At 42.1% G+C, this 13,615-nt stretch overlaps 1 protein-coding gene across 4 annotated transcripts in view; it reads left to right on the top strand.

The window, feature by feature from the left end:
* The first annotated feature begins 7,976 nt into the window (after positions 1-7,976).
* FAM193A (family with sequence similarity 193 member A) overlaps positions 7,977-13,615 on the top strand; it is a 56,683-nt gene continuing 51,044 nt past the window's right edge. For 2 of the 4 annotated variants that reach the window (XM_060774119.2, XM_060774118.2), the window contains exon 1: positions 7,977-8,222. The gene's annotated coding sequence lies outside the window, so the exon portion shown is untranslated. The remainder of the gene's footprint in view (positions 8,223-13,615) is intronic. The other 2 variants (XM_060774121.2, XM_060774122.2) reach the window with 1 other exon arrangement.

Raw genomic sequence — 13,615 nt, 5'->3', positions numbered from 1 at the left:
CACTTCATTCCTTCATGGCTCCACCTACTTCTGCAGTAGCCTTAAGACTTTACACACTGCAGATAAAATGGAAAACCTAGCTCTTCTGGCAGGCCTATGTAATCAATTTGCAATTATGAATGCTAAATTTACATTCTATTTGTATTTAAATATATGTATTTGAATGGCATTTTAATACTTGCACTACATATTTTAATTTTATGTATGTTGTGATGGCATGTTTTAATGTATGAATTTTATGTCATGTATTTTGTGGTGATGTGTTTTTTTGCCATGTTGTGCCCTGCCCCAAACCATGAGGAGAGGCAGATAACAAATAAAAAATATATTGTATTATGATGATCTACATTGCCATATATCATATCTGACTTCACGCTCTTACCAGAATAGATCATTCCTTTCATCTTTGAATAATATGCCAAAAGCAAACTCTGAGTCCTAGTTTCCAGGGCAGCAGAAAACAAGACTGATCCTGCATAAAGAGAGGGAGCAGGCTTGTTTTGTGCTGCCCAGGAAACAAGGACTTGGAGCAATGGGTTCAAATGACAGGAAGGGAGATTCCACTTGAACATTTGAAAGAACTTCCTGAACATAAGAGCTGTTCAGCTCTAGGTGCTATGTTTTAACAGTTTTAATTGTATTTATATGTATTATCTGATTTGATTGCTTAATGTGTTGCATTTGTATATTTGTATTTGCTATGTGGCATTGAATATTACCAAAACTGTAAGCCACTCAGTAAATGAATAAATAACGTATGGATTTCCTTGATGCTTTTAAATAGAGGCTGGGTTTCCTTGATGCTTTGAAATAGAGGCTGGATTTCCATCTGTCAGGGGTACTATGATTATGCTTTTCCTGCATGGCAGGGGGTTGGACTGGATGCCCCATGTGGTCTTGATGTCAAACACTAATTTGGGAGGCCCTACCTAGCCAGAGACCAGCCAGACCCAAAACGAGTATCCAGAACACCTGGCAAGATAGAAAGATTTTTCCCTCAATTTTCCCAAATAAAGTCTCACCAAGTTGAAGCAAAGCCACCAAGCTTTTATTTCATTCCATCTGGAATGGATGACAACTGCAGTTATCTGCCCGAGGAGCCGACATGCTAGCTGGGCAGAGAAATACAGCATTTATAGAGCTGTCAAATTCAAATCTTCTGCTCTCGCCTCCTGGACCAGCTCTTTGCTGATTGGTTGGAGCATCAGCTGGCCGGGAGGTGCGACCGGGGGAGGCTGTGCCTTGTCCATTCAGGGCGCGAGCCCCACTTCGGCCATTCAGCCAATGAGTGGAGAGGCAGGCGGGCCAGAAGGGAGACAATGAATGGATACGCATACTGATGAGATTATGAATGAAAAATTAAGATAGCAGTTATTCTTAGAATTGACGCAGGTAAAAGATGGCACCGATTTGGAGTTGGGACCAAGCCAGTTTCTGTATCCGAGGTTTGAAGGAGCGCAGTCCCCCTCCTCCCAGGACGCTATAAGAGTGTCCCAGGTGAGCCAGCGGAGTTCTGCATCTTGGAAAGAGGAGGGTTTATATTTATTGGTGTTAGAGTCAGTAAAGGGACACAATGTATCACTGCAGAGAGATAAAAGTTAAAGAAAAATATACTTTTTATTGGGGAAGCAGGGGAAAGTTAGCAGGGAGGGAAAAATAGTTTTTTATTTATTGAAGCTGTTGCTGGAGCAACAGTCCTTTTGTCACCTTGAAAGCCCATGTTTCCAGGAACTGTGGAACTCCCTGCTGCCTTCAGATCAGTTTGAAGGCAGGGGCCTCTGAGTTCAACCTCAGTCTCTTCCAACTATGATTCGACGAAATCTTTAATTTTGGAATACAACTCCTAGAATCCCTCATTTTATCGTAGTTCCTCTGCTTCAGAGCTGGACATCAACTCCCAGAATCCCTTTGCCAGCATGCTGGCAGGGGGATTTGGGAAGTTGTTGTATCAAAAAGTACCATTACCTGGATCTGGCTTAAGGATTTATTTCTTTATTTACAAAATTTCTACCCTGCCTTTCTCAACCTGGAGGGGACTAAAGGTGGCTTTACACACAGGCAACAATTTGATGCCCTAAAACACAATGTACACTTAAATGAAAAAGTAAAATTAAAAAGAACACCAAGACAACTAAAACATTTAAAAACAATACATTTAGAGTTAAACATGTAATCCACGAGAGTAATCTGGGCCATTCCAATTGTCATTGCACGTTGTTCCAAGTCTATCTATTGCATAAGTTTTCTAAAGGCTTGGTCACAAAGCCACGTTTTCACTCTCTTGAGGAAAGCCAGACTGGAGGGGGCCGATCTAACATCGCTGAGGAGGGAATTCCACCGCTGAGGGGCCACCACTGAGAAGGCCCTGTCTCTCATCTCCACGAATTGCAACTGCAAGAAAGAAAGGACAGAGAGTAGGGCCTCCCCAGATGATCTGAATCTCAGGGACCAGAACTGTTTAGGCCCCTTCCACACAATTGTATAAAATCCATATTGAACTGGATTATATGCCAGTGTGGACTCAGATAACCCAGTTCAAAACAGATACTGTGGGATTTTCTACCTTGATATTGTGGGTTAGATGGCTGTGTGGAAGGGCCCAAAGAGATATTTCAGGTGCATGGCTTTTATCATGAATTTGGCTACGCTATGGTTTTTAACTTTGAATATGTTCTAATGGATTTTAACAGTGAATTTTAAAATACTGTTTATATTTAATTCTGTTTTAATGTTTGCATACTTGTATATTTTAAATTGTATGTGAATGCTTTTATGTCAGGCCTTCGGAAGAGTTAAAGCGGGGTATAAACAAACAAACAAACAAATAAATATAATAATAATAACAATAATAATATGCAGTGGACTAGGTGTGGTTTCTCCCCAGAAAGAAAACAGGGCTTGATATTCTGGGGCCCCTTCCACACAGCCCTATATCTCAGCATATCAAGGCAGAAAATCGCACATTATCTGAGTGTGGACTCAGATAACCCAGTTTAAAGCAGATATTGTGGGATTTTCTGCCTTGATATTCTGGTATATAGGGCTGTGTGGAAAGGCCCTTAATTGCACTAAGATGAAGAGTTAATTTAACTGCATTATATGTCTGCACCAGGCATGGGTAAACAGTCCTCCAAGTGTTTTGGACTTCAACTCCCATGACTTAAACTCTGGCTGTTAGGAATTGTGGGAGTTGAAGTCTGAAACACCAGGAGGGTCAAAGTTTGCTCATGCCTAGTCTATTGTTGTTTATTCATTTAGTCACTTCCAACTCTTTGTGACCTCATGGACCAGCCCTCATCAGTGCTCCCTGTCAGCTGTCACCACTCCCAGCTCCTTCAGAATCAAGCGAGTCACTTCATGGATACCATCCATCCATCTTGCCCTTGGTCAGCCCCTCTTCCTTTTTCCTTCCATTTCCCCAGCATCATTATCTTCTCTAAGGTTTCCTTTCTTCTCATGACATGACCAAAGTACTTCATCTTTGCCTCTAATATCCTTCCGTCCAGTGAGCAGTCGGGCTTTATTTCCTGAAGTATGGACTAGTTGGATCTTCTCGCGGTCCAATGCACTCTCAGAACTTTCCTCCAACACTACAGTTCAAAAGCATCTATCTTCCTTCACTCAGCCTTCTTTATAGTCCAGCTCTCGCATCCATAGGTTACTATGGGGAATGCCATTGTTTTACTATGCGGATCTTTGTTGCCAGTGTGATGTCTCTACTCTTCACATCTTATCGAAATTGGTCATTGCTCTCCTCCCAAGAAGTAAGTGTCTTCTGATTTCCTGACTGTAGTCTGCGTCTGCAGTAATCTTTGCACCTAAAAATACAAAGTCTGTCACTGCCTCAATGTTTTCTCCCTCTATTTTCCAGTTCTCAATCAGTGCGACTGCCAAAATCTTGGGTTTTTTTATGTTTAACTGCAACCTAGCTTTTGCACTTTCTTCTTTCACCATGACTAGAAGGCTCCTCCGCTCCTCCTCGCTTTCAGCCATCAAAGTGGTATTATCTGCATATCTAAGGTTGTTAATGTTTCTTCCAGAAATTTTAACCCCAGCCTTGCATTTGTCAAGCCCCACACATCGCATGATGTGTTCTGCATACAAGTTGAATAGGTTGGGTGACCTATACTTGAATAGTTGAATAGGTTGGGTGGACTATACTGACCATATAATGCAGTGCAGCTACAGCAGGCCTTCTGGGCCTAAAATAGTTCCGGCCCAATTTACCTGTCTGAACGCATGTTCCCTCATGAACCATCTAAGACCTTAAGATTGTCTGTGGAGGCCCTGCTTTTGTTACTGCCTTCATCACAAGTACATTTGTGTTGGAGATTCCTCATCTTCGGAAGAGGAAGGGGTGCAGGGAAATGCTCAGGATTTGGAGGGAGAAGAAGAATCAGAAAGTGCCCACATTTCTAGAGAGACGAAAAGAGACAGAGCACAGACGCCGTCCAGCCAGAATACTACTAAAACGTTGAGCTAATTGGGAGACAGCCTATCACCCTCTGCTAGAGAATTCAGGACTATAAATCAGAGGAAGGAGTAGCCAGCTTTCGCTGGTAACGACCTATACTGCTGTTTTCACTCCTATGGAATCTGCTTTGTGTCTGCTGCTAAGAACATAGTTCATCATTTGTTGTCTGATGGAAGACTGGTGTTTCTTTTGAGGATCTTGTAAGAGACTTGCTTTCTTTTTCTTTTGCATTTTTCAATTGCATTTGCTTATCCTTTGCGTTTGCTGAAGTAAAGCATTTTTCTTTTATTTTCAAAATTCAGGACAGTTTGGTGGGGACGAGAGACAGGGTCTTCTTGGTGGTGGCCTCAGCTGTGGAATGCCCTCCCTAGGGATATCAGATCGGCCCCCTCCCTTTTAACATTCCTGAAAAAAAAGTCAAGTTTTTGAGCAAGCGCTTGCAAATGCAGAGTAACTGACATACAAAAATGGAACGAGTAGACACTGGGACTGGATGTTTTTAAAAAGGAGACACTGTGGATTTATGTTTTATTGATTTTGTTATAGTTTTTTTTATTATATGTTATGTTTTTAATTGTATTTATGGTATTGTAGGCATTGAATTTTGTCCTGTAAACCACATTGAGTCACCTGTGGGCTGAGAAAGGCAATATACAAATACAGCAAATAAATAAATAACTCTCTGAATTCCTGATCATTGAACAAGCTAACTGGGCCTTCTGGGAGTTGGAGGCCCAAACAGATAGAGGGCAGTAGTGTGAGGAGGACTGCTGTAGATGGAATGCAGTACTATTTATTGTGTCAGGAGCGAACCAAAACAGTTATATTGCATTAAAAACAAACAAACAAAACACAAAGTTTGCAGACTTGGTATTCTATTAAGTGTCCTTTGACCAGTAGCTGGCCGCTTGGAGTGCCTCTGGAGTTGCTGCAAGAAGGTCCTCCATTGTGCATGTGGCAGGGCTCAGGTTGCATTGCAGTAGGTGGTCTGTGGTATGCTCTCCTTCACACTCGCATGTCGTGGATTCCACTTTGTGGCCCCATTTCTTAAGGTTGGCTCTGCATCTTGTGGTGCCTGAGTGCAGTCTGTTCAGCGCCTTCCAAGTCGCCCAGTCTTCTGTGTGCCCAGGGGGGAGTCTCTCATTTGGTATCAGACATTGATTGAGGTTCAGGGTTTTAGGACTCTCGCTTGCTGAGGCGTTCCAGTGAGTCTCTCTGTAGGTCTTAGAAAACTATTTCTTGATATAAGTCGTTGACATGCTGGCTGATACCCAAACAAGGGATGAGCTGGAGATGTCTCTGCCTTGGTCCTTTTACTATTGGCTGCCACTCCCCGGCAGATGTCAGGTGGTGCAATACCGGCTAGACAGTGTAATTTCTCTAGTGGTGTAGGGCGCAGACACCCCGTGATAATGCGGCATGTCTCATTAAGAGCCACATCCACTGTTTTAGCGTGGTGAGATGTGTTCCACACCGGGCATCCAAACTCAGCAGCAGAGTAGCAACATGCAAGGGCAGATGTCTTAACTGTATCTGGTTGTGATCCCCAGGTTGTGCCAGTCAGCTTTCGTATGATATTGTTTATAACACCCACTTTTTGCTTGATATTCAGTGCTTCTTGTAGGTCAGAGCACAGTCTAGGGTAACTCCCAGGTGCGCTGCAATGCTCCAGGTGGATTCCTTCCCAGGTAATCCTGAGCTCAGGATGCTTGTCTGTTCTTAAGATGAAAAGCACATGTCTGTGTTTTAGATGGGTTAGGGATCAGTTGGTTTCCCCTGTAATAGGCAGTAAGAGCACCTAGAGCAGTTTCTCAATCTGGGGGTCGGGACCCCTGGGGGGAGGTCGCGAGGGGGTATCAGAGGGGTCGCCAAAGACCATCAGAAAACACAGTATTTTCTATTGGTCATGGGAATTCTGTGTAGGAAGTTTAGCCCAATTCTCTCATTGTTGGAGTTCAGAATGCTCTTTGACTGTAGGTGAACTATAAATTCCAGCAACTACAACTCCCAAATGTCAAGGTCTATTTTCTCTAACCTCCTCCAGTATTCACATTTGAGCATGTTGAGTATTCGTGCCAAGTTTGGTCCAGATCAATCATTGTTTGAGTCCACAGTGCTCTCTGGATAAAGGTAAACTACAACTCCAAAACTCAAGGTCAATGCCTATCAAACCCTTCCAGTATTTACTGTTGGTTATAGGAGTTCTGTGTGCCAAGACTGGTTCAATTCAGTCGTTGGTGGAGTTCAGAATGCTCTTTGATTTTATGTGATTTTATTATTTTATAATTTTTTTTGTCATGTCAGAAGCAACTCGAGAAACTGCAAGTCACTTCTGGTGTGAGAGAATTGGCTGTCTGCAAGGACATTGCCCAGGGGACGCCAGTAAGTTTTTTTGATTTTTTTTTTTACCATCCTTGTGGAAGGCTTCTCTCATGTCCCCGCATAAGGAGCTGGAGCTGATAAAGGGAGCTCATCCGCGCTCTCCCCGGATTTGAACCTGTGATCTGTCGGTCTTCAGTCCTACCGGCACAGGGGTTTAACCCACTGCGCCACTGGGGCTCCTTGATATGAATTATGAATCTCAGCAACTACAACTCTCAAATGACAGCATCAATCTCCCCTTCAGTCCCACTAGAACTCAAATTTGGGCGTATCAGGCATTTGTGCCGAATTTGGTCCAGTGAATGAAAATACATCCTGCGTATCAGATACTTATGTGACAATTCATAACAGCAGCAAAATTACAGTTGTGAAGTAGCAACAAAAATAATGTTATGGTTGGAGGCACGTGACATCACCACGACATGAGAACTGTATTAAGGGGTCAGGCCCGTAGCCAGGATTTCGATTGGGGGGGGGGGCTGAGTTTTTTGCAGGGGGAGTTTCGGGGGGGGGGCTGAGTTTTGGGGGGGCTGAGTCTGAGTGAAAGAGTGTCTACCCTAGCAAACCTTTTGTATCATTACCCCAATACCCCCATGCATATGGGATATATTGAGTATGGCGATCAGATCATGATATGAATAAACATAACAGTTTAAATAATGGACCAGTAAGGCCTTTTCGCGAACCACCATGAGAATTTCGGGGGGGGGGGGGCTGAAGCCCCTCAAGCCCCCCCCCCCCCCCCCCCGCTACATGCCTGGGTCGTGGCATTGGGGAGGTTGAGAACCACTGACCCAGAGCTTCCGTTCAACCATCTCAAAAGCGGCCTGCTTGAGCGGTGATGACACAATCACCAGCATAGATGAAATGCAGTACTGGCAGCGCTTTAACTGCTATGGCTATGGACTCCAGGGATTAGTAGTTTAGCTTTCTCTGCCAGAGAGCTGTGGTGAGTGCCTCACCTAAGAGCTCTCTGGATTGCACAGCATTGGCCACTGGCGGTGCAAACTGGCATCAAATCCCGCATTCATTCTGCAGCAGGAGATGCACCCCAACCCTCCCCTCGCGTGAGGCTGGGCTTCCAAAGAGGCGCGTGACGTCACCAAGGAGAAGCCCCCGAGGCGGCCAAGGCCGGTAGCGCGAGCGGGCTTCGCGCGAGCCTGTCCTTTCCCTTTAATGGAGGAGGAGGAGGCGGCATGGCGGCGCGCGCGGAGGGGGCCGGGCGCCGCCTCCTAACGTCGGAGGGGAGAGGAGGGGCTCCCTGTCGCAAGAGGGCTCGCTCCTCCTCCTCCTCCTCCTCTCGGCCTTCCTCCGCAGCCTGGCTCCCCGGCCTACTCGCCAGCGGCCGCCGAGGACGATCCCTGAGGTGAGCGAGCTTTGCGGCCTTCTCCCTCCCCTCGCGCCCTCTTTCCCTGAGGGTCGCGCGCTCTCCTTCACGGCGAGGAGGGCCTCCTTCCTGCAGCGCCTGCCCGCCGTCCCTCCCTCTCCCCATCCCTCCCCCTCGGGGTTTCCCTCAAGAAAGTGGGGTGCGGCCGGGCCTTTCCTCTCCTCAGGGCTGGAGTCCTTTGTGTGCTTCCTCTCAGGGGCGTTTTCGGCAACGTCTTTCCTGGAGGCTTCCGAGAAGGCAGGCCCATTTTAGCCTGGCGGTGAGTTGGTGGCTTTCCCGGCTTCGTCGCGGGGTCGGGGCCTTCCTTGGAGGCCTTGCGGGGTCCCCAGGAGGCCCCTCCGCCCAGCCCGAGCCTCCCGTTAGGAAACTATTCCTCAAAAGGCAATTATAGCGTCTAATTTCAATTGCGGGAGAGGTGCATTTCCGCCTTAAACAGGGCTGAGTCTGACAGGTTCGTAGGGAGAGGCTCCTACTGCTCAAGTCAAATAGGGGATGTGGTTCTCTGTTGAGATTGTTGTTAAGAACTTTATTTCTATCCTCACGACCACAATTCTCTATTGTTATTATTATTAACTTTATTTCTATCTCGCCTTTCTCCCCGAAGGATTCAAGGCATCTCACAACCACACAGCCACAATTCTCTATTGATATTATTATTATTATTATTAACTTTATTTCTATCTCACCTTTCTCCCTGAAAGGATTCAAGGCATCTCACAACCACACAGCCACAATTCTCTATTGATATTATTATTGTTAACTTAATTTCTATCCCAACTTTCTCCCCAAAAGGATTCAAGGCATCTCATAACCATACAGCTGCAATTCTCTATTGATATTATTATTATTAACTTTATTTCTATCCTCACAACCACAATTCTCTATTGATATTATTATTATTATTAATTTTATTAATTTTATTTCTATCCCGCCTTCCTCCCTGAAAGGATTCAAGGCATCTCACAACCATACAGCTGCAATTCTCTATTGATATTATTATTATTATTAACTTTATTTCTATCCTCACAACCACAATTCCCTATTGATATTATTATTATTATTAACTTTATTTCTATCTTGCCTTTCTCCCCAAAAGGATTCAAGGCATCTCACAACCATACAGCCACAATTCTCTATTGATATTATTGTTATTATTATTATTATTAACTTTATTTCTTTCTCACCTTTCTCCCCGAAAGGATTCAAGGCATCTCACAACCACACAACCACAATTCTCTATTGATATTATTATTATTGTTAACTTAATTTCTATCCCCCCTTTCTCCCCGAAAGGATTCAAGGCATCTCACAACCATACAGCCGCAATTCTCTATTGATATTATTGTTATTATTGTTATTGTTATTAACTTTATTTCTATCCTCACAACCACATTTCTCTATTGGTATTATTATTATTATTATTATTATTAACTTTATTTCTATCTCGCCTTTCTCCCCGAAAGGATTCAAGGCATCTCACAACCACACAGCCAATATTCTCTACTGACATTATTATTATTATTATTATTATTATTATTATCTTTATTTCTTTCTCGCCTTTCTCCCCGAAAGGATTCAAGGCATCTCACAAACATACAGCCACAATTCTCTATTGATGTTATTATTATTAGTAGTAGTAGTAACTTTATTTCTATCCTGCCTTTTTCCCCGAAGGGATTCAAGGCATTTCACAACCACACAGCCACAATTCTCTATTGATATTATGATTATTGTTAACTTTATTTCTATCTTGCCTTTCTCCCCGAAAGGATCCAAGGCATTTCACAACCACACAGCCACAATTCTCCATTGTTAATTTAATTTCTATCCTGCCTTTCTCTGAGTAAGGACTCAAGGCAGCACACAACCACAATTCTCTATTATCATTAATTTTATTGCTATCGTGCCTTTCTCTCTGTAAGGATTCAAATTATCTCACAACCACACAGCCACAATTATCTATTGATATTATTATTATTATTATTATTAACTTTATTTCTATCCTACCTTTCTCCCCGTAAGGACTCAAGATGGCTCACAACTACACAACTAGAGTTCTCTATGGATATTATTATTATTATTATTATTATTAATTTTATTTCTATCCTGCCTTTCCCCCCCACAAGGACTCAAGACTGCACACAGCCACAATTCTCTATTGATATTATTATTATTATTATTATTATTATTATTATTATTATCTTATATATATACTGCCTTTCTCCCCAAAAGAACTGAAGACAGCGTACAACCACACAACCACAATTCTCTGTTGATATTTTTATTTTTATTATTACAATTATTAACAACTTTATTTCTATCTCACCTTTCTCCTTATAAGGACTCAGGTTGGCTCTCAATCACAATGCTCTATTGTTATTAATTTTATTTCTATCGCACCTTTCCCCCTGCAAAGAATTAAGGTCGCTCACAATCAAACAAACACAATTCACTATTGATATAATAATCATCATTATTATTAACTTTATTTCCATCACGGCTTTCTCCCCAAAAGGACTCATGGTGACTCACAACCACACAACCACAATTCTCTATTTATATTATTACTATCTTTATTTCTATCCCGCCTTTCTCCCCATAAGGACTCAAGGTGGCTCACAACCATACAATCAGAGTTCTCTATTGATATTATTATTATTATTATTATCTTTATTTCTATTCCTCCTTCCTCCCTGCAAGGCAGTTCACAACCAGAGTTCTCTATTAATATTATTATTAACTTTATTTCTATCCTGCCTTTCTCCCCATTAGGACTCAGGGTGGCTCACAGCCACAATTCTCTATTATTATTAACTTTATTTTTATCGCGCCTTTCTCCCCAAACGGATGAAAGGCAGATCACAGTCACACAACTGCAATTCTCTATTGATATTATTATTTTTATTCTTAATTTTATCTCTGTCCTGCCTTTCTCCCCGTAAGGACTCAAGGCGGCTCACAACCACAATTCTCTATTGATATAACGATTATTTTGATTTTTATTTCTATCCCGCCTTTTTCCTGTAAGGACTCAAAGCAGAACACAACTACACAATCTAATGATATTTTAAAGCAAAACAAATACAACAACTAAAACAACAACAAACAAACAAATACTAGTGTGTGGATATAAAGTTACGAGAAATACAATTAAAATTTCCTTTCAGAAATATACATCCAACCCAACATCCCTCAAACAAACCTCCCCAGCAGCCTGCCCCTTATTTTAGCCTGGGAAGGTAGTCTGCCTTCCCGAGGGTTAGAGGAGAAGGAGAAACACAGTGCTGGCAAGGGAGCTCTTGTCAGTGTCGTGTTTCTCCCCCTGGTTCTTCTCTAAACCTGGGGAAGGCAGGAGAAGGAGACACATGCTGCTGGCGAGTGCTCTCTAGAGAGTGCTCTGCAGTGGCATGTCTCTGCCTCGGCCTTCATCTCAAGCTGGGGACACGGCGGGCTGCCATGTCCGCATGCTGAGAGGAGGGCCGAGGCAGAGAGACCTGAGGGAAGAAGCCAAAGGTCTGTGTCTGACCCGCAGACCTGGGTTTGCCCATGTCTGACCTACAGACAGTTTTAGTCACAATGTTTTTAATAATTTTGTGCATTAAACAATGCTTCTGCACCTTGAACTATCAGGAAGCAAAGGTGTCGCTATCTTAGGCTCAGCTACCTATGTGGCCAATATCAGATTTTGGAGTATTTTGGAATTACGAATAATGGATACTTGATCTGTAGTTTGTATCCTACAGATATTGGGCATAAGCACTACCAACAAAATAAACATGCTTATTCTTAGCTGGAAAGTGTTTTTTCAATTGCCAATTGTGAGAATAATGTGTATAGAGAAGTTCTGTTTATAGAAAAGTACCTTGATTGCTATTAAGACAGAAATACTTATGGGTCTTTGGGGAAGCATGCTGTCTGACAAATTTTTGCACACTGTGCATCCTGATCTTTGCCTTCTTTTAGTTAGCTTTCTCTGAGGCAAGTATATTTTCTTGTGCCTCTTTACTGGATATGACTGTAAGGTAGTCATGTACCAAAGCTGCAAAAGTGTATAGTTGCTGTTTCAACCTCTGCACGAGTAATTGAGTTAAAGGGTTTATCTTCTTCAGGTGGTGTGGCCAAATCAGCAGTTTTTGAAATGTGAATGTAAACTTTTGGAAGCAGATAATACCCAAATCCGATGGCTAGTTCCAAGCTACAGTAGTCCCGTGTAATCAATGGAAGTTAAAGGATTTGTTACATCCAACAATTGGTTCAATAGATCTTGAGTTGACATGTTGGCTTAAGATTTAGGCCAAGAAAGCATCAGTAGAGTGGCTTTGCTGTAACTGTAGCTTCCCTTGACCTAATAATAGAAAAAAATTGTCAGCGGACAGAATATTGTAATTTAGGGTTTGTTGTCTCATTAGGGATGGTAACCTTCACCTTCTTGAGGACTCTGTCATATTACTTGTATATTTATTTATTTTTATTACTCAATTTCTTTGATTCTAAGACGTCATCAATCGTAAGACACATGCTAATTTACCATCAATAGAACAAAGGATATAAATATATCCCTTAATTCTATGATGTACCCCATTTTTAGAGATGTTTATATGCGGAAAAACTGCTTCTAAGAATAAAAGAAATAGGATAATTAATTTAAATGTGTATATCCTCCCCAATATCACGGGCACTTAGGGAAGATTGGAAGCAAAATCAATCTAAGTAGCTTAAAGCACTGACCCACAGACTCCCAAAGACTGTCCCCTTAGCTCAATGTTGGGGTCACAAAAACTTAGCAATAGTAAAAGGATTCTGAATGTTATCAATTTACATAAATCTTTTAGCACAATATATAGTGTTTATAGTGGACTCTGCAGGAAATGCTTCAGCAGGCGTTCGAATAGTCCGTGCAATGAATGAAATGAACATAGGAATGGAACAATGGATCTGGATCATGTTTTTAGTGATGAGACGCTAGCGAATGGCTATTGGTGTTAATTGTATATTGTTGTTAATTGTATACTTTTCTATAATACGTTATGATGTTAACTGTTTTTATACCGTGTTATGGTAGCATTGAATTTTTGCTGTTCTTGTTGTTAACCGCTGTGAGTCACCTAAGGCCTGAGAACAGCGGTATACAAATAAAGTAAATAAATAAATAAATAGCTGTACTCCACATAAAAGAAAATCTGCCTGATTAGCAAGCCATCCAAATGCTGGTTTATTATCAGTAAATATTTGGTTTTTAAAGCTATTTTATTCACCTATATGTCTGGGGTCATGTAAAAAGAATTGGGGAGGAAAGAGGTTAGAAGTGGGAAAAGTTTAATAAGCCCTGGTTTAAAGTACCGTATTTTCATGAATAAGTCTAGACATTTTAG

Source organism: Anolis sagrei, chromosome 4, assembly GCF_037176765.1.
Source record: "Anolis sagrei isolate rAnoSag1 chromosome 4, rAnoSag1.mat, whole genome shotgun sequence".
NCBI lineage: Eukaryota > Metazoa > Chordata > Lepidosauria > Squamata > Dactyloidae > Anolis > Anolis sagrei.
This window is presented reverse-complemented; position numbering and strand designations above follow the sequence as displayed.